Genomic DNA, 23399 nt, shown 5'->3' on the forward strand with positions numbered 1-23399 from the left:
ATCAAAAGGGGCATAGATGCCCACGACAAGGAAATAATTCTACCCCTGTACAAGTCACTAGTCAGACCACACATGGAATACTGTGTACAGTACTGGGCACCAGTGTACAAGAAAGATATAGTGGAGCTGGAGAGGGTTCAAAGACGGGCAACCAGAGTAATAAGGGGAATGGGAGGACTACAGTACCCAGAAAGATTATCAGAATTGGGGTTATTTAGTTTGGAAAAAAGACGGCTTAGGGGGGACTTAATAACTATGTATAAATATATAAGGGGACAGTACAGAGATCACTCCCAGGACCTATTTATACCCAGGACTGTATCTATAACAAGGGGACATCCTCTACGGCTGGAGGAAAGAAGGTTTCTACACCAGCACAGACGGGGGTTCTTTACAGTAAGAGCGGTGAGATTATGGAACTCTCTGCCAGAGGAAGTGGTGATGGTAAACTCAATAAAAGAGTTCAAAAGGAGCCTGGACGTGTTTCTTGAAAGCAATAATATTACAAGTTATGGATATTAGATTAATAGGGACAGAACGTTGATCCAGGGATTTATTCTGATTGCCATATTTGGAGTCGGGAAGGAATTTTCCCCCTGGTATGGGGCAATTGGCATCTGCTTCATAAGGGTTTTTTGCCTTCCTCTGGATCAACACAGTAGGGACACAATATGTATATAGGTTGAACTTGATGGACTTTGGTCTTTTTTCAACCTTATGAACTATGTTACTATGTTACTATGTTACCCCTGGTGTCAAACCTCATAAAACACCAGTGGCAGTCCACAAAACTAATGTTGCCTCCACAGGTTCTCCTTACAGGTCATTTAAATCTTCTCAAGGGAACAAACTCGAAGATCTTACCAGACAATGCCCCCTGCACAAGAAACCACATTCTCTACTAAAATGCAGAGCCTTCAGAGAGAAGTCCTTAGAGGACCGCAAAGAATTCCTCAAAGAAAACAACATCTGCTTCAGATGCTGCAGTACAACATCGCACTACGCCAGGAACTGTAAGGTCAGTGTGACATGCACAGAATGCGGTAGCACAGAACACAACACGGCTTTACACCCTGGACCACCCTCTCAAACATCATCCCAAGGAGAGGGGCATGACAGAAAGCAGATAGACACTGACATAGACACCCCAGCAGTCACTTCTCAGTGTACAGAGATCTGTAAAGGACTTGCAGGAGGGAAGTCCTGCTCAAAAATCTGCCTTGTCAGAGTTTATCCGGTCGGTCACCGAGATACGGCGATCAAGGTATATGCAATCTTAGATGATCAAAGCAATAGGTCTTTAGCTAAATCCACCTTCTTCGACACCTTCAACATCGTTGGGCCCGGTTCTCCCTACTCCTTAAAGACATGTGCAGGTACCGTTGAGACGGCGGGGAGGAAAGCAACTGGGTACAGGGTAGAGTCCATAGATGGTCATACCTGCTTGTCCCTGCCAACCATACTGGAGTGCAATCACATTCCTGACAACCGGTCTGAGATACCTACACCAGAGGTGGCAGCATACCACCCCCACCTGAGGCGTATAGCTCACTTGATACCGGAACTGGACCCAGAAGCCCCAATAGTCTTACTCCTTGGAAGAGACATATTACGAGTTCACAAGGCTAGAGGACAGATTAACGGCCCCCAAAATGCTCCATATGCCCAGAGACTTGACCTAGGTTGGGTCATCATAGGAGACGTCTGTCTAGGAGGAGCGCACAAGCCGACCTCAGTCAACAGTATGCTCACCAACACACTTGAAAATGGACGTCCTTCTCTATTCCAGCCATGTCAGAGTAGGTTCCTGATAAAAGATTTGCCACACAGCGCTCCCGTGCCTTGTCCTTTCGTGGATCCCTCCTGTGAAGACCACGCCTGCGATGGTGAGCAAGATCACTTAGGGTGCACAGTCTTCCACAGGACAAGAGAAGACAACAGGGTCGCAATGTCCATAGAAGACAGGCTGTTCTTGGATATCATGGATCGAGGAATAGTAAAAGACAAGTCGAAAAGCTGGGTCGCACCTTTACCGTTTAAACCTGAGAGACGACGCTTACCTAACAACAAAGAACTTGTCTACAGTCGATTTATCTCCCTCAAACGCAAACTTCAGAGGACACCAGAGATGAAAGAACATTTCTTTACCTTCATGGAAAGAATATTCCAGAACAACCACGCAGAGATTGCACCCACGCTCCAAGACTCAGAAGAGTGTTGGTACTTACCCATATTCGGCGTGTATCATCCTAAGAAACCAGGACAGATAAGAGTAGTATTCGACTCAAGTGCCAAATGCGAAGGCGTCTCGCTAAACGACGTCTTACTGTCTGGTCCAGACCTCAATAACAGACTTCAGGAGGTACTTTTACGCTTCCGCAGAGATTCCGTAGCATTTATGGCCGACATACAACAGATGTTCCACTGCTTCCTTGTCAAGGAAGAACACAGAAACTGCTTGAGGTTCTTCTGGCACCGCGACAACGACCCCAATGAGGACATTGTAGAATATCGAATGAGAGTGCACATTTTCGGAAACAGTCCTTCCCCTGCAGTTGCTATCTACGGTCTCAGACATTCAGCTCGAGAGGGTGAAGCAAAGTATGGGACGGATGTCAGGTCCTTTGTGGAAAAAGATTTCTATGTCGACGACTGCTTGAAATCTACACCCACGAACGAGACCGCAATCAGTCTCCTGAAAAGAGCTCAAGAAATGCTCGCTCTATCTAATTTGAGGTTGCACAAAATCGCCTCCAACAGTCTAGAGTTAATGGAGGCCTTCTCACCCCAAGACCACTCAAGTGATCTAAAAGACTTGGATCTTAGCACAGACTCCCTTCCGATGCAGCGAAGCCTCGGTTTGCTCTGGGATTTAAAGGCAGACACGTTCACCTTCCAAATCAGCAAGGAAGAAAAAGCCTTCACACGCAGAGGAGTCCTGTCTACCATAAACAGCTTATATGATCCTCTGGGATTCGTAACGCCTGTTACCATTCAAGGTAAAATGTTGTTAAGAGACTTCACCACAGAGACGGCTGATTGGGATGATCCGCTTCCCATGGAGAAAAAAGACCTGTGGACAGGATGGAGGAAGTCTCTAGAAGCTTTGTCCAGCCTTCGCGTGGCACGACCGTATGCTTCTGTGCCATCAACTGAAGTCAAGATGCAAAGACTTTATATCTTCTGCGACGCTTCAGTCAAGGCGATTGCAGCCGTAGCATACTTGAAGACCATAGATGTCAAAGAACAGTGCCATGTGGGTTTTGTTATGAGCCGGACTAAACTGGCGCCACTCCGCGAGCACACGATACCCAGACTGGAACTCTGTGCTGCTGTGCTTGCAGTGGAGTTGGCCGAACTTATAACAACAGGAATGAACCTGGAAATCGGGGAAGTCGAATTTTACACGGACAGTAAGGTAGTCCTAGGATATATTTGCAACGAAACGAGACGCTTTTATGTCTATGTCAGCAATCGGGTGCTAAGGATCAGGAGATCCACTTGTCCTAAACAGTGGCACTATGTGTCCACACACCATAATCCTGCGGACCATGCGACTAGATCTGTCGCAGCAAGTCACCTTAAAGACACAACATGGTTTATGGGTCCTGCATTCCTGTACCGTTCAACATCTTGCAACGTTGAACCTGACTCGTTTGGATTGGTAGACTCAGATGCTGATGAAGAAATCCGACCTGAAGTATCTGTTCTATGTACGGTGACTTCGGATCACCAACTCAAATCTCATCGTTTCGTCAGGTTCTCCACCTGGATGTCGCTTGTTCGTGCTATAGCCTGTCTAGTTCATATCGCTCAGTCTTACAAGTCGACATTACCTGAGAGCCAGAAGCCCTGCAAAGGTTGGCACCACTGCAAACATGCCTTTACCGCTCCTAATTTGGAAAAATCCAAGAACATAATAATTTGCACTATACAACGTGAATGTTATGCTAAAGAAATAGACTGCCTCGACAAAGGCCAAACAGTCATCAAGGATAGCGCTTTGAAGAAGCTTGATCCCTTCATTGACCAAGACGGGTTGCTAAGAATAGGAGGCCGTATTCAAGAAGCCAAAGTGGGATTTGTGGAGAAACATCCTGTAATAATTCCTGGACATCATCATGTCACAACTCTGCTCGTGCGGCACCACCACGTTCTAGTGAAACATCAAGGCCGATTGTTTACCGAAGGGAATCTACGAGCTGCCGGACTATGGATAATTGGAGCTAAGAGGTGTGTGAGCAAGCTCATCTTCAACTGCGTTACCTGTCGCAAACTTCGTGGCACGTTCCAGAACCCAAAGATGGCCAATCTTCCAACTGAGAGGCTCAGTACAGATCCTCCTTTCACCAACGTTGGTCTGGATGTATTTGGTCCTTGGTCAGTAGCTACACGGCACACTAGAGGTATTCACGCCAGCTCAAAACGCTGGGCGGTCATGTTTACTTGTATGTCCAGCAGAGCTGTCCATATAGAAGTGATTGAATCCTTGGACACTTCAAGTTTCATAAACGCACTTAGACGCTTTATTGCCATCAGAGGGCCCGTGAAGCATATTCGTTCAGACAGAGGCACGAATTTCGTCGGGGCAGTGAGAGAACTTCAAATTCCTTCCAACTTGGACACTACCAATGTGGAAAGATACTTGAATGAGCAAGGATGCACCTGGACCTTTAATCCACCTCATTCTTCTCACATGGGCGGCATCTGGGAAAGGATGATAGGGATAGCAAGAAAAATCTTGGATTCTATCTTCTTGCAAGTGGGGAGTACAAGACTCACACATGAAAGTTTGACCACCTTCTTGACAGAAGTTTCAGCTATCATGAATGCAAGACCGTTGACTACTCTTTCCAGCGACCCTGAAGATTTGACCATTCTCACTCCTGCCATGTTACTCACGCAGAAGACCAGCAGTCCGAGTGCTCCTCTTGGAGAATTCAAGGATAAAGACCTCTACAGACGACAATGGAGGCAGGTGCAGAGTCTTTCTAATGCCTTCTGGGACAGGTGGAGGAAGCAGTATATCTCTACCCTACAGTCGAGAAGGAAGTGGCAAACTAACAAGCCGAACATCAGACCTGGGGATGTGGTGCTCATGAAAGACAGCCAGTCGCACCGGAATGAGTGGCCACTGGGACTCATCACCAACACATTCCCAAGCAAGGATAGGAACGTACGCAAGGCTGAGGTCAAAGTATGTAGGCTTGGCGAGTGCAAGCTATTCCTCAGGCCAGTAGCGGAACTTGTTTTATTGTTTTCACCTGAGATACCTAGTAGTGGCGTCAGTTGACGCCAGACGGGGAGTGTTCTGCCCAGCAGGGTTTGAGAATCTTTACAGTTCACCTTTTTGCCACCTTAGACTTCTTTAGTAAATTATAGCTCCATCTAGCGGTGTTAAGTTGTATTACACCTTGTTTTCTAATTAAAGAATAATGCATTGTGGGTGATTGCAAGGCATTCTGGGAGGGAGGAGCCTCCATTTTACAGTCTTCAGTCACCAGGACTCATCATCAGAGCTGTCTCTGTATGTCTCCTTCCAAAACTCCACCATCTGTGTAATAGCATATCTGGTGAGACATTTACTTCTGTTTCAGGGACATTATAGTATTCAGAGCTGTTCAGTTATTTGTATTATTACTCAGGAAAGTTAACTGTTAGACTGTTAGCTAGTCATGTCATTCTATGTATAGGCAGTCATTTTGCCATGTACTTAACTGTTATGTAATGTCATTATACATGCATTTCATGTGCCTTGTACTTATACATGTTATTTGTATCCTTATAGTTTTATCACATCACATCACATGTACGTGCTCACGCTTATGCACTACAATCCTGTTTTGCCATATATACTTAACAACCTGTTCACCAATAAACAAGTTAAACTACAAAGAACAGTCCTCTTATTTGGAAGACAGGAATGGTTTATACTGAATGTCAGACTGCACACTGTGTGAACGTGTAAGAAGACAGAACAACCCCCCTCACCAAACCCCTAGCTATGCCTGTAGAAGCCAGTGCCCCAGACTGTCCCCCTGATTTCCCGAGTGTCCTGGGAGAAGCCCGGGTCACTGCCCCAGAGGTTCCCACTGAAGTCCCCGGTGACCCGGTAGAGGCACCATTCCCTAACCTAGCGAGGACGCCAGAGGGGCTGCCGAGTTCCCTGGGTCCTCTCAGTAGCCTGGCGCAGGCCCTGGTTCCTATCCCTGTGTTCTCCGAAGTGATCCCTGGTTCCCCAAGTGTCCTGGTAGAAGCCCAGGTCACTGTCCCAGAGTGTTCCTCTGACTCTCCCCGTGCCCAGGCAGAGGCACCTGTCCCAGAGAGGAAGATCGAGGGTCTGCTTAACCCTCCCGGTGGTCCAGTATTGGCACCTGTCCCTGCCCCGGAGTATTCCCCTGGGTCCTCTGAGTACCCCGCAGAGCTGCTTAGCTCGCCCAATAACCCTGTAAGGGCACCTGTTCCTGTCCCAGAGTGTCCCCTAGGTCACTCCAGTGTCCCGGTAGAGGCCTCGCTTACTACCTCTACGTGTTTCCCTGGTTCCCCGAGTGCCCCCGGCCCGATCAGCAGGGTTTTCCTTCCATGCAACCACCCTGGCCTGGCAGCTGCCCCAGACTCAGTTCCCAAGACTAGGGAGCAAGAGTCTCCAGGTGCCCCTGTTACCCCGGTGAGGGGGATAGCCATGTGCCCCCGGCTGAGCTGGGACCGTCCTCCAATTCACAGAGGACTACTGACTATCCTTTTGGGCAACCAGGGCCCTGGCCCACCTTCAATGGATGATTCTGACAAAGGGGGCCATGAACTAAGGCCTGCACCTGTGAACTTTGTCCACTCGGACAGCCTGCAGCAGACCCGTGTGGATCTGCCTGGTCTGCCGGACCGTTGGTCAAGGGGGAGATCTGTGACAGGGCCAGGCTAGCTGGCTCATGTGTCATATGAAGTTTAGCCGGGTCACGGAGCACTTTTGTGTCCGGTTCTGTATACTGTGACCCGGTAATATATTATATTGTGTTTATTGTGTAACCGGCCCAGAGACTGATGTGGATTCAGCCCCAGCCTTCAAAGAGACGATCCTATAATCTGGCTGGGGCTCTTAATCAGCCAACACAGCCCTGTCTGCCCAGACGGCACCCGCACTACAGGGGGGATAACACAGGTGGGGGAACCCATTGTATTCTGTAATCCCCTCACCTGATACATCCCCTGTATACTGATGGGATTTGTGATGGGATGTGGCTGATGGGATTGGGGGTTGGGTTCGGTACACATTGCATTGAGATTGTATATAAGTTCTGTGTGTTTGTAATAAAGAGTTCTTCTTGGTTTACTACGAATGGTGGTCTGGATGATCCGTGGATAGCTGAGTGCTATCCGTATGAGGGACTGACTGGTGATTCCTCAGCCCTCAAACAGGGGGACCCAGCCTTGGGTACGGTGACCCTGTAACAGCAGTGCCCAGTGTCCAGTGTGCAGTGTCCAGTGTGCAGTGTCCAGTGCGCAGTGTCCAGTGCGCAGTGCGCAGTCTCCAGTGTGCAGTGCCCAGTGTCCAGTGTGCAGTGCGCAGTGTCCAGTGTGCAGTGCGCAGTGCCCAGTGTCCAGTGTCCAGTGTGCAGTGTCCAGTGTGCAGTGTCCAGTGTGCAGTGCCCAGTGTCCAGTGCGCAGTGTCCAGTGCGCAGTGTCCAGTGTGCAGTGTCCAGTGTGCAGTGCCCAGTGTGCAGTGCGCATTGTGCAGTGTCCAGTGTGCAGTGTCCAGTGTGCAGTGTGCAGCGTCTAGTGTGCAGTGTCCAGTGTGCAGTGTCCAGTGCGCAGTGTCCAGTGTCCAGTGTGCAGTGTCCAGTGCGCAGTGTCCAGTGTCCAGTGTGCAGTGTGCAGTGCGCAGTGTCCAGTGTCCAGTGTGCAGTGTCCAGTGCCCAGTGTCCAGTGTGCAGTGCCCAGTGTCCAGTGTGCAGTGTGCAGTGTGCAGTGTCCAGTGCGCAGTGTCCAGTGTGCAGTGTCCAGTGCGCAGTGTCCAGTGTGCAGTGTCCAGTGTGCATTGTGCAGTGTCCAGTGTGCAGTGCCCAGTGGCCAGTGCCCAGTGCAGTGCGCAGTGTCCAGTGCCCAGTGTGCAGTGCGCAGTGCCCAGTGTCCAGTGTGCAGTGCCCAGTGTCCAATGTCCAATGTGCAGTGTGCAGTGTCCAGTGTGCAGTGTCCAGTGTCCAGTGTGCAGTGTCCAGTGCGCAGTGTCCAGTGCGCAGTGTCCAGTGTGCAGTGTGCAGTGTCCAGTGTGCAGTGACCAGTGCCCAGTGCAGTGTCCAGTGTCCAGCACGCACTGTCCAGTGCGCAGTGCCCAGTGTCCAGTGTCCAGTATGTAGTGTCCAGTGTCCAGAGTGCAGTGCGCAGTGTCCAGTGCCCAGTGCGCAGCGCGCAGTGTGCAGTATCCAGTGACCAGTGTGCAGTATCCAGTGACCAGTGTTCAGTGTGCAGTGTCCAGTGTCCAGTGTCCAGAGTGCAGTGCGCAGTGCGCAGTGTCCAGTGTGCAGTGCCCAGTGCCCAGTGTGCAGTGTCCAATGTCCAGTGTCCACTGCGCACTGGACACTGCACACTGGACACTGCGCACTGGGCACTGGGCACTGGACACTGGGCACTGCACACTGGACACTGAGCACTGGACACTGCACACTGGACACTGCGCACTGGACACTGCGCACTGGGCACTGCGCACTGGACACTGCTCACTGGACACTGCACACTGGACACTGCACACTGGACACCTGACACTGCACACTGGACACTGCGCACTGGACACTGCGCACTGCACACTGCACAATGCACACTGGACACTGCGCACTGCACACTGCACACTGGACACTGGACACTGGACACTGCGCACTGCACACTGCACACTGGACACTGGGCACTGCACACTGCACACTGGACACTGCACACTGGACACTGGACACTGCGCACTGCACACTGCACACTGGACACTGGGCACTGCACACTGCACACTGGACACTGGACACTGCACACTGGACACTGCACACTGGACACTGCACACTGGACACTGCACACTGGACACTGGACACTGTGCACTGCACACATGACATTGCACACTGGACACTGCACACTGGACACTGCACACTGGACACTGCACACTGGACACGGCACACTGCGCATTGCACACTGCGCACTGGACACTGCGCACTGCGCACTGCACACTGGACACTGGACACTGCACACTTTACATTGCGCACTGCACACTTGACACTGGACACTGCACACTGGACACTGCACACTGGACACTGCGCACTGGACACTGCGCACTGCACACTGCACACTGGACACTGCACACTGGGCACTGCACACTGCGCACTGGACACTGCGCACTGCATACTGGACACTGCACACTGGACACTGCGCACTGGACACTGCGCACTGCACACTGGACATTGCGCACTGGACACTGCGCACTGGACACTGGACACTGCACACTGGACACTGCGCACTGCACACTGGACAATGCACACTGGACACTGGACACTGCACACTGGACACTGCACACTGCACACTGGACATTGCGCACTGCACACTGCACACTGCACACTGCACACTGGACACTGCACACTGGACACTGCACACTGGACACTGCACACTGGGCACTGGACACTGGACACTGCGCACTGGGCACTGCACACTGGAAACTGCACACTGGACACTGGACACTGCGCACTGCACACTGCACACTGGCCACTGCACATTGCGCACTGTACACTGGACACTGGACACTGGACACTGCACACTGGACACTGCACACTGGACACTGCACACTGCACACTGGGCACTGGACACTGGGCACTGGACACTGCGCACTGCACACTGGACATTGCACACTGGACACTGCGCACTGCACACTGGACACTGGACACTGCGCACTGGACACTGCACACTGCACACTGGACACTGGACACTGGACACTGGACACTGCACACTGGACAATGGACACTGCACACTGCACACTGGACACTGGACATTGCGCACTGCACACTAGACATTGCGCACTGCGCACTGGACATTGCGCACTGCACACTGCACACTGCACACTGGACACAGCGCACTGCGCACTGGACACTGCGCACTGCACACTGGACACTGGACACTGCGCACTGGACACTGGACACTGCACACTGGACAATGGACACTGCACACTGCACACTGGACACTGGACACTGCGCACTGCACACTAGACATTGCGCACTGCGCACTGGACATTGCGCACTGCACACTGCACACTGCACACTGCACACTGGACAATGCACACTGCACACTGGACACTGGATAATGCACACTGGGCACTGAACACTGGACACTGCACACTGGACACTGCGCACTGCACACTGGGCATTGCGCACTGCACACTGCACACTGGACACTGCACACTGGACACTGCTCACTGGATACTGCACACTGCACACTGGACACCACACACTGGGCACTGGACACTGCGCACTGCACACTGCGCACTGGACACTGCACACTGCACACTGGACACTGGTCACTGGACACTGCACACTGGACACTGCGCACTGGGCACTGCACACTGCACACTGGACACTGCACACTGCACACTGGACATTGTGCACTGCACACTTGACACTGGACACTGCACACTGGACACTGGACACTGCACACTGGGCACTGCACACTGCACACTGCACACTGGACACTGCGCACTGCATACTGGACACTGCACACTGGACACTGCGCACTGGACACTGCGCACTGCACACTGGACATTGCGCACTGGACACTGCGCACTGGACACTGGACACTGGACACTGCACACTGGACACTGCACACTGGACACTGGACACTGCACACTGGACACTGCGCACTGCACACTGGACATTGCACACTGGACACTGGACACTGCGCACTGCACACTGGACACTGCACACTGGACACTGCGCACTGGACACTGCACACTGGACACTGCGCACTGGACACTGCGCACTGCACACTTGACACTGGACACTGCACACTGGACACTGCACACTGGACACTGCGCACTGGACACTGGACACTGGACACTGCGCACTGGACACTGGACACTGGACACTGCACACTGGACACTGCGCACTGCACACTGGACACTGGACACTGCGCACTGGACACTGAACACTGGACACTGGACACTGCACACTGCACACTGGACACTGGACACTGGACACTACACACTGCGCACTGCACACTGGACACTGCACACTGGACACTGGACACTGGACATTGCGCACTGCACACTTGACACTGGAGACTGCACACTGCACACTGCACACTGGACACTGCACACTGCACACTGCACACTGGACACTGTACACTGCACACTGCACACTACACACTGGACACTGCACACTGGACACTGCACACTGGACACTGCACACTGGACATTGCGCACTGGACACTGCACACTGCACACTGGACACTGCACACTGCACACTGCACACTGGACACTGCACACTGCACACTGGAAACTGCACACTGGACATTGCGCACTGGACACTGGACACTGCACACTGCACACTGGACACTGGACACTGCACACTGCACACTGCACACTGGACACTGGACACTGCACACTGCACACTGGACACTGGGCACTGCGCACTGGACACTGCGCACTGGACACTGGACACTTGACACTGGACACTGCACACTGGACACTGGACACTGGGCACTGCACACTGGACACTGGACACTGCACACTGGACACTGCACACTGGACACTGGACACTGCACACTGCGCACTGCAAACTGGACATTGCGCACTGCACACTGGACACTGGACACTGGACACTGGACACTGGACACTGCACACTGCGCACTGCACACTGCACACTGGACATTGCGCACTGCACACTGCACAGTGGACACTGCACACTGGACACTGGACACTGGACACTGCACACTGCACACTGGACACTGGACACTGCACACTGGAAACTGCGCACTGCACACTGGACACTGGACACTGCACACTGCACACTGCACACTGGACACTGGACACTGCACACTGGACACTGGACACTGGACACTGGACACTACACACTGCGCACTGCACACTGGACACTGCACACTTTACATTGCGCACTGCACACTGGACACTGCACACTGGACACTGCACACTAGACACTGGACACTGCACACTGGACACTGCACACTGCGCACTGGACACTGGACACTGCGCACTGCACACTGGACACTGCGCACTGGACACTGGACACTGCACACTGGACACTGCGCACTGGACACTGGACACTGGACACTGGACACTGCGCACTGGACACTGGACACTGCGCACTGGACACTGGACACTGGACACTGCGCACTGGACACTGCACACTGGACACTGGACACTGGGCACTGCACACTGGACACTGCACACTGCACACTGCACACTGCGCACTGGACACTGCACACTGGACACTGGACACTGCACACTGGACACTGGACACTACACACTGCGCACTGGACACTGGACACTTGACACTGGACACTGCACACTGGACACTGGGCACTGCACACTGGACACTGGACACTGCACACTGGACACTGGACACTGCACACTGGACACTGGACACTGGACACTGCACACTGGACACTGGACACTGCACACTGCGCACTGCAAACTGGACATTGCGCACTGGACACTGGACACTGCACACTGGACACTGGACACTGCACACTGGACACTGTGCACTGCACACTGGACATTGCGCACTGCACACTGCACACTGGACACTGCACACTGGACACTGCACACTGGACACTGGACACTGCACACTGCACACTGGACACTGGACACTGCACACTGGAAACTGCGCACTGCACACTGGACACTGGACACTGCGCACTGCACACTGCACACTGGACACTGGACACTGCACACTGCACACTGGACACTGGACACTGGACACTGCACACTGGACACTGGACACTGCACACTGTGCACTGCACACTGGACACTGCACACTTTACATTGCGCACTGCACACTTGACACTGCACACTGCACACTGGACACTGCACACTGCACACTGGACACTGCACACTGCGCACTGGACACTGGACACTGCACACTGGACACTGCACACTGCACACTGGACACTGCGCACTGGACACTGGACACTGCACACTGCACACTGGACACTGCACACTGGACACTGGACACTGGACACTGGACACTGCGCACTGGACACTGGACACTGGACACTGCACACTGCACACTGGACACTGGACACTGGATACTGCACACTGGACACTGCACACTGGACACTGGGCACTGCACACTGGACACTGCACACTGCACACTGCGCACTGGACACTGCACACTGGACACTGGACACTGCACACTGGACACTGGACACTGCACACTGGACACTGGACACTACACACTGCGCACTGCACACTGGACACTGGGCACTGCACACTGGACACTGCGCACTGCGCACTGCACACTGGACACTGCGCACTGGACACTGGTCACTGGATACTGCACACTGCACACTGGACACTGCACACTGCACACTGGACACTGCGCACTGCACACATGACATTGCACACTGGACACTGCACACTGGACACTGCACACTGGACACTGCACACTGCGCATTGCACACTGCGCACTGGACACTGCGCACTGGACACTGCACACTGGACACTGGACACTGCACACTGCACACTGGACACTGGACACTGGACACTGGACACTGCACACTGGACACTGGACACTGCACACTGGACACTGCGCACTGCGCACTGGACACTGTGCACTGCGCACTGCACACTGCACAATGCACACTGCACACTGCACACTGGACACTGGACACTGGACACTGCGCACTGCGCACTGGACACTGGACACTGCACTTTGCACACTGCACACTTGACACTGCACACTGGTCACTGGACACTGCACATTGGGCACTGGACACTGCAGACTGCACACTGCACACTGCGCACTGCGCACTGGACACTGCACACTGGACACTGCACACTGCACACTGGACATTGGACACTGGCCACTGCACACTGGACACTGCACACTGGACACTGCGCACTGGACACTGCACACTGGCCACTGCACACTGGCCACTGGACACTGCACACTGCACACTGGACACTGCACACTGGACACTGGACACTGCACACTGGACACTGCACACTGGACACTGCGCACTGGACACTGCGCACTGGACACTGGGCACTGGAAACTGGGCACTGGAAACTGGACACTGGACACTGCACACTGCACACTGGACACTGGACACTGCACACTGGACACTGCGCACTGGACACTGGACACTGCGCACTGGGCACTGGACACTGGGCACTGGACACTGGACACTGGACACTGGACACTGGACACTGCACACTGGACACTGGACACTGAGCACTGGACACTGCGCACTGGACACTGCGCACTGCACACTGGACACTGGACACTGCGCACTGGACACTGCACACTGGACACTGGACACTAGAAACTGCGCACTGCACACTGGACACTGCACACTGTACACTGGACACTGCGCACTGGACACTGCGCACTGCACACTGCACACTGGACACTGCGCAGTGGACACTGGACACTGGACACTGGGCACTGGAAACTGGGCACTGGAAACTGGACACTGGACACTGCACACTGCACACTGGACACTGCGCACTGGACACTGGACACTGGACACTGCACACTGGACACTGGGCACTGCACACTGGACACTGGACACTGCACACTGGACACTGCACACTGCACACTGCACACTGGACACTGCACACTGGATACTGCACACTGCACACTGCACACTGCACACTGCGCACTGCACACTGGACACTGGATACTGCGCACTGGACACTGGACACTGGACACTGTACACTTTACACTGGACACTGGACACTTTACACTGGACACTGCACACTGGACACACACACTGGATACTGCGCACTGCACACTGGACACTGCACACTGGACACTGCACACTGGACACTGGACACTGGACACTGCACACTGGACACTGCACACTGGACACTGCGTCCGGTGTCTAATGTCCAGTGTCTAATGTCCAGTGTCTAATGCCCAGTGTCTAATGCCCAGTGCCCGGTGTCTAATGCCCAGTGCCCAGTGTCTAATGTCCGGTGTCTAATGCCCAGTGCCCAGTGTCTAATGCCCGGTGTCTAATGCCCAGTGTCTAATGCCCAGTGCCCAGTGTCTAATGTCCCGTGTCTAATGCCCAGTGCCCAGTGTCTAATGTCCCGTGCCTAATGCCCAGTGTCTAATGCCCAGTGCCCAGTGTCTAATGCCCGGTGTCTAATGCCCAGTGCCTAATGTCCGGTGTCTAATGCCCAGTGCCCAGTGTCTAATGTCCGGTGTCTAATGCCCAGTGCCCAGTGTCTAATGTCCCGTGTCTAATGCCCAGTGTCTAATGCCCAGTGCCCAGTGTCTAATGTCCGGTGTCTAATGCCCAGTCTCTAATGCCCGGTGTCTAATGCCCGGTGTCTAATGCCCAGTGTCTAATGCCCAGTGTCTAATGCCCAGTGTCTAATGCCCAGTGCCTAGTGTCTAATGTCCGGTGTCTAATGCCCAGTGTCTAATACCCAGTGCCCAGTGTCTAATGTCCGATGTCTAATGCCCAGTGCCCAGTGTCTAATGCCCAGTGTCTAATGTCCGGTGTGTAATGCCCGGTGTCTAATGCCCGGTGTCTAATGCCCAGTGCCTAATGTCCGGTGTCTAATGCCCAGTGCCCAGTGTCTAATGTCCGGTGTCTAATGCCCAGTGCCCAGTGTCTAATGTCCGGTGTCTAATGCCCAGTGCCCAGTGTCTAATGTCCGGTGTCTAATGTCCGGTGCCCAGTGTCTAATGCCCGGTGTCTAATGCCCAGTGTCTAATGTCCGGTGTCTAATGCCCAGTGCCCAGTGTCTAATGTCCGGTGTCTAATGCCCAGTGCCCAGTGTCTAATGTCCGGTGTCTAATGCCCTGTGCCCAGTGTCTAATGTCCGGTGTCTAATGCCCAGTGTCTAATGCCCAGTGTCTAATGTCCGGTGTCTAATGCCCAGTGCCCAGTGTCTAATGTCCGGTGTCTAATGCCCAGTGTCTAATGCCCGGTGTCTAATGCCCGGTGTCTAATGCCCAGTGTCTAATGTCCGGTGTCTAATGCCCAGTGCCCAGTGTCTAATGTCCAGTGTCTAATGCCCAGTGCCCAGTGTCTAATGTCCGGTGTCTAATGCCCAGTGCCCAGTGTCTAATGTCCAGTGTCTAATGCCCAGTGTCTAATGTCCAGTGTCTAATGCCCAGTGCCCGGTGTCTAATGCCCAGTGCCCAGTGTCTAATGTCCAGTGTCTAATGCCCAGTGTCTAATGTCCAGTGTCTAATGCCCAGTGCCCAGTGTCTAATGTCCGGTGTCTATTGCCCAGTGTCTAATGCCCAGTGCCCAGTGTCTAATGTCCAGTGTCTAATGCCCATTGTCTAATGTCCAGTGTCTAATGCCCAGTGCCAAGTGTCTAATGTCCAGTGTCTAATGTCCAGTGTCTAATGTCCGGTGTCTAATGCCCAGTGCCCAGTGTCTAATGTCCAGTGTCTAATGTCCAGTGTCTAATGCCCAGTGTCTAATGCCCAGTGCCCGGTATCTAATGCCCAGTGCCCAGTGTCTAATGCCCAGTGTCTAATGTCCGGTGCCCAGTGTCTAATGCCCGGTGTCTAATGCCCAGTGTCTAATGCCCAGTGCCCAGTGTCTAATGTCCAGTGTCTAATGCCCAGTGTCTAATGTCCGGTGTCTAATGTCCGGTGCCCAGTGTCTAATGCCCGGTGTCTAATGCCCAGTGCCTAATGTCCGGTGTCTAATGCCCAGTGCCCAGTGTCTAATGTCCGGTGTCTAATGCCCAGTGCCCAGTGTCTAATGTCCCGTGTCTAATGCCCAGTGTCTAATGCCCAGTGCCCAGTGTCTAATGTCCGGTGTCTAATGCCCAGTCTCTAATGCCCGGTGTCTAATGCCCGGTGTCTAATGCCCAGTGTCTAATGCCCAGTGTCTAATGCCCAGTGTCTAATGCCCAGTGCCCAGTGTCTAATGTCCGGTGTCTAATGCCCAGTGCCCAGTGTCTAATGCCCAGTGTCTAATGTCCGGTGTGTAATGCCCGGTGTCTAATGCCCGGTGTCTAATGCCCGGTGTCTAATGCCCAGTGCCTAATGTCCGGTGTCTAATGCCCAGTGCCCAGTGTCTAATGTCCGGTGTCTAATGCCCAGTGCCCAGTGTCTAATGTCCGGTGTCTAATGCCCAGTGCCCAGTGTCTAATGTCCGGTGTCTAATGTCCGGTGCCCAGTGTCTAATGCCCGGTGTCTAATGCCCAGTGTCTAATGTCCGGTGTCTAATGCCCAGTGCCCAGTGTCTAATGTCCGGTGTCTAATGCCCAGTGTCTAATGCCCGGTGTCTAATGCCCGGTGTCTAATGCCCAGTGTCTAATGCCCAGTGTCTAATGCCCAGTGCCCAGTGTCGAATGTCCGGTGTCTAATGCCCAGTGCCCAGTGTCTAATGTCCGGTGTCTAATGCCCAGTGCCCAGTGTCTAATGTCCGGTGTCTAATGCCCAGTGCCCAGTGTCTAATGTCCGGTGTCTAATGCCCTGTGCCCAGTGTCTAATGTCCGGTGTTTAATGCCCAGTGTCTAATGCCCAGTGTCTAATGTCCGGTGTCTAATGCCCAGTGCCCAGTGTCTAATGTCCGGTGTCTAATGCCCAGTGTCTAATGCCCGGTGTCTAATGCCCAGTGTCTAATGCCCAGTGTCTAATGCCCAGTGCCCAGTGTCTAATGTCCGGTGTCTAATGCCCAGTGCCCAGTGTCTAATGTCCGATGTCTAATGCCCAGTGCCCAGTGTCTAATGTCCAGTGTCTAATGCCCAGTGTCTAATGTCCGGTGTCTAATGCCCGGTGTCTAATGCCCGGTGTCTAATGCCCGGTGTCTAATGCCCGGTGTCTAATGCCCGGTGCCTAATGCCCAGTGCCTAATGCCCAGTGCCCAGTGTCTAATGTCCGGTGTCTAATGCCCAGTGCCCAGTGTCTAATGTCCGGTGTCTAATGTCCGGTGCCCAGTGTCTAATGCCCGGTGTCTAATGCCCAGTGTCTAATGTCCGGTGTCTAATGCCCAGTGCCCAGTGTCTAATGTCCGGTGTCTAATGTCCAGTGTCTAATGCCCGGTGTCTAATGCCCGGTGTCTAATGCCCGGTGTCTAATGCCCAGTGTCTAATGCCCAGTGTCTAATGCCCAGTGCCCAGTGTCTAATGTCCGGTGTCTAATGCCCAGTGCCCAGTGTCTAATGTCCGGTGTCTAATGCCCAGTGCCCAGTGTCTAATGTCCGGTGTCTAATGCCCTGTGCCCAGTGTCTAATGTCCGGTGTCTAATGCCCAGTGTCTAATGCCCAGTGTCTAATGTCCGGTGTCTAATGCCCAGTGCCCAGTGTCTAATGTCCGGTGTCTAATGCCCAGTGTCTAATGCCCGGTGTCTAATGCCCGGTGTCTAATGCCCAGTGTCTAATGTCCGGTGTCTAATGCCCAGTGCCCAGTGTCTAATGTCCGGTGTCTAATGCAGAGTGCCCAGTGTCTAATGTCCGGTGTCTAATGCCCAGTGCCCAGTGTCTAGACACTGGGCATTAGACACTGGACATTAGACACCGGGCACTGGGCATTAGACACTGGACATTAGACACTGGGCATTAGACACTGGACATTAATGTCCAGTGTCTAATGCCCAGTGCCCGGTGTCTAATGCCCAGTGCCCAGTGTCTAGACACTGGGCATTAGACACTGGACATTAGACACCGGGCACTGGACATTAGACACTGGGCATTAGACACCGGGCATTAGACACTGGGCACCGGACATTAGACACTGGGCACTGGGCATTAGACACCGGGCATTAGACACTGGGCACCGGACATTAGACACCGGACATTAGACACTGGGCATTAGACACTGGACATTAGACACTGGGCACCGGACATTAGACACCGGACATTAGACACTGGGCACTGGGCATTAGACACCGGACATTAGACACCGGGCATTAGACACCGGGCATTAGACACTGGGCACCGGACATTAGACACTGGGCACTGGGCATTAGACACCGGACATTAGACACTGGGCACTGGGCATTAGACACTGGACATTAGACACTGGGCACTGGGCATTAGACACTTGGCACTGGGCTCTAGACGCTGGGAATTGGGCACTAGACGCTGGGCACTAGACACTGGGCACTAGGCGCTGGGCATTAGACGCTGGGCATTAGACACTGGGCATTAGACACTGGGCACTGGGCATTAGACACTGGGCACTGGGCATTAGGCATTAGACACTGGGCACTAGGCACTGGGCATTAGACACTAGACACTGGGCATTAGACACTGTTCACTGGGCATTAGACACTGGGCATTAGACACTGGGCACTGGGCATTAGACACTGGACATTAGACACTGGGCACTGGGCATTAGACACCGGACATTAGACACTAGGCACTGGGCATTAGACACCGGACATTAGACACTGGGCACTGGGCATTAGACACTGGGCATTAGACACCGGGCATTAGACACTGGGCACTGGGCATTAGACACCGGACATTAGACACTGGGCACTGGGCATTAGACACCGGACATTAGACACTGGGCACTGGGCATTAGACACTGGGCATTAGACACTGGACATTAGACACTGGACATTAGACACTGGGCACTGGGCATTAGACACCGGACATTAGACACTGGGCACTGGGCATTAGACACTGGGCATTAGACACCGGACATTAGACACTGGGCACTGGGCATTAGACACTGGGCATTAGACACTGGGCATTAGACACCGGGCATTAGACACCGGGCATTAGAGACTGGGCATTAGACACCGGACATTAGACACTGGGCACTGGGCATTAGACACTGGGCATTAGACACGGGACATTAGACACTGGGCACTGGGCATTAGACACCGGACATTAGACACTGGGCACTGGGCATTAGACACCGGACATTAGGCACTGGGCATTAGACACCGGGCATTAGACACTGGGCACTGGGCATTAGACACCGGACATTAGGCACTGGGCATTAGACACCGGGCATTAGACACTGGGCACCGGACATTAGACACCGGACATTAGACACTGGGCACTGGGCATTAGACACCGGACATTAGACACTGGGCACTGGGCATTAGACACCGGACATTAGACACTGGGCACTGGGCATTAGACACCGGACATTAGGCACTGGGCATTAGACACCGGGCATTAGACACTGGGCACCGGACATTAGACACCGGACATTAGACACTGGGCACTGGGCATTAGACACCGGACATTAGACACTGGGCACTGGGCATTAGACACTGGGCATTAGACACCGGGCATTAGACACTGGGCACTGGGCATTAGACACCGGACATTAGACACTGGGCACTGGGCATTAGACACCGGGCACTGGGCATTAGACACTGTGCATTAGACACTGGACATTAGACACTGGACACTGGGCATTAGACACCGGACATTAGACACTGGGCACTGGGCATTAGACACTGGGCACTGGGCATTAGACACCGGGCATTAGAGACTGGGCATTAGACACCGGACATTAGACACTGGGCACTGGGCATTAGACACCGGACATTAGACACTGGGCACTGGGCATTAGACACCGGACATTAGACACTGGGCACTGGGCATTGTCCAGTGTCCAGTGTCCAGTGTCCAGTGTGCAGTGCCCAGTGTCCAGTGCCCAGTGCGCAGTGTCCAGTGTCCAGTGCGCAGTGTCCAGTGTGCAGTGTCCAGTGTCCAGTGTGCAGTGTCCAGTGTCCAGTTTCCAGTGCCCAGTTTCCAGTGCCCAGTGTCCAGTGTCCAGTGCGCAGTGTCCAGTGTGCAGTGTCCAGTGTGCAGTGTCCAGTGTGCAGTGTTCAGTGTCCAGTGTGCAGTGTCCAGTGTGCAGTGTCCAGTGTGCAGTGGCCAGTGTGCAGTGTCCAGTGCGCAGTGTCCAGTGTCCAGTGCGCAGTGTCCAGTGGCCAGTGTGCAGTGGCCAGTGTCCAGTGGCCAGTGTCCAGTGTCCAATGTCCAGTGTGCAGTGTGAAGTGTCCAGTGTGCAGTGTCCAGTGCGCAGTGCGCAGTGTGCAGTCTGCAGTGTCCAGTGCCCAGTGTGCAGTGTCCAGTGACCAGTGTGCAGTGTCCAGTGTGCAGTGTGCAAAGTGCAGTGTCCAGTGTCCAGTGCCCAGTGCGCAGTGCGCAGTGTCCAGTGTCCATTGTGCAGTGTCCAGTGTCCAGTGTCCAGTGTCGCGCGCAGTGTCCAGTGTCCAGTGTGCAGTATACAGTGGGCAGTGTCCAGTGCCCAGTGTCCAGTGTGCAGTGTCCAGTGTGCAGTGTCCAGTGTCCAGTGTCCAGTGCGCAGTGTCCAGTGTCCAGTGTGCAGTGTCCAGTGTCCAGTGCGCAGTGTCCAGTGTCCAGTGCGCAGTGTGCAGTGTCCAGTGTCCAGTGTCCAGTGCGCAGTATCCAGTGTCCAGTGTGCAGTGTGCAGTATCCAGTGTGCAGTGCGCAGTGTCCAGTGTGCAGTCTGCAGTGCACAGTGTTCAGTGCGCAGTGTCCAGTGTCCAGTGTCCAGTGTCCAGTGTCCAGTGTGCAGTGTGCAGTGTCCAGTGCGCAGTGTCCAGTGTCCAGTGTCCAGTGTGCAGTGTCCAGTGTCCAGTGTCCAGTGTGCAGTGTGCAGTGTCAAATGTGCAGTGCCCAATGTGCAGTGCGCAGTGTCCAGTGTGCAGTGCGCAGTGTCCAGTGTGCAGTGCGCACTGTCCAGTGTGTGTGTCCAGTGTGCAGTGTCCAGTGTAAAGTGTCCAGTGTAAAGTGTCCAGTGTCCAGTGTGCAGTGTCCAGTGTCCAGTGCGCAGTGTGCAGTGTCCAGTGTCCAGTGTCCAGTGCGCAGTATCCAGTATCCAGTGTGCAGTGTCCAGTGTGCAGTGTGCAGTGTGCAGTGTCCAGTGTCCAGTGTGCAGTGTGCAGTGTCCAGTGCGCAGTGTCCAGTGTGCAGTGTGCAGTGTGCGGTGTCCAGTGTGCAGTGTGCAGTCTCCAGTGTCAAGTGTGCAGTGCGCAATGTCCAGTGTCCAGTGTGCAGTGTCCAGTGTGCAGTGTCCAGTGTCCAGTGTGCAGTGTGCAGTGTCCAGTGTGCAGTGTCCAGTGCGCAGTGTCCAGTGTGCAGTGCGCAGTGTCCAGTGTGCAGTGTCCAGTGTGCAGTGTGCAGTGTCCAGTGTCCAGTGCGCAGTGTCCAGTGTCCAGTGCGCAGTGTCCAGTGTCCAGTGCGCACTGTCCAGTGTCCAGTGTGCAGTGTCCAGTGTGCAGTGTGCAGTGTGCAGTGTGCAGTGTCCAGTGTGCAGTGTCCAGTGTGCAGTGCGCAGTGTCCAGTGTGCAGTGCCCAGTGCCCAGTGTGCAGTGTGCAGTGTGCAGTGTCCAGTGTGCAGTGCGCAGTGTCCAGTGCCCAGTGCGCAGTGCGCAGTGTCCAGTGTCCAGTGCGCAGTGTGTAGTGTCCAGTGTCCAGTGTGCAGTGTCCAGTGTGCAGTGTGCAGTGTGCAGTGTCCAGTGCGCAGTGTCCAGTGTGCAGTGTCCAGTGTCCAGTGTCCAGTGTCCAGTGTGCAGTGTCCAGTGTCAAGTGTGCAGTGCGCAATGTCCAGTGTGCAGTGTGCAGTGTCCAGTGTCCAGTGCGCAGTGTGCAGTGTCCAGTGTCCATTGTGCAGTGCGCAGTGTCCAGTGTCCAGTGCGCAGTGTGCAGTGCGCAGTGTCCAGTGTGCAGTGTCCAGTGTGCTGTGTGCAGTGTGCAGTGTCCAGTATCCAATGTGCAGTGTCCAGTGTCCAGTGCCCAGTGTGCAGTGTGCAGTGTGCAGTGTGCAGTGTCCAGTGTGCAGTGTCCAGTGTGCAGTGTCCAGTGTGCAGTGCCCAGTGCGCAGTGTCCAGTGTGCAGTGTCCAGTGTGTAGTTTCCAGTGTCCAGTGTGCAGTGTCCAGTGTCCAGTGTGCAGTGTCCAGTGTGCAGTGTCCAGTGTCAAGTGTGCAGTGCACAATGTCCAGTGCGCAGTGTCCAGTGCGCAGTGTCCAGTGCGCAGTGTCCAGTGTGCAGTGTCCAGTGACCAGTGTCCAGTGTGCAGTGTGCAGTGTCCAGTGCGCAGTGTGCAGTGCGCAGTGTCCAGTGCCCAGTGCGTGGTGTCCAGTGTGCAGTGTGCAGTATCCAGTGAGCAGTGTCCAGTGTGTAGTGTCCAGTGTGCAGTGTCCAGTGTGCAGTGTGCAGTGCGCAATGCCCAGTGTGCAGTGTGCAGTGTCCAGTGTGCAGTGTTCAGTGCCCAGTGTGCATTATCCAGTGT

This window comes from Sceloporus occidentalis, unplaced genomic scaffold (genome assembly GCF_023333645.1).
Source record: "Sceloporus occidentalis isolate IW3139 unplaced genomic scaffold, rSceOcc1.0.p SCAF_253, whole genome shotgun sequence".
Taxonomy (NCBI): Eukaryota; Metazoa; Chordata; class Lepidosauria; order Squamata; family Phrynosomatidae; genus Sceloporus; species Sceloporus occidentalis.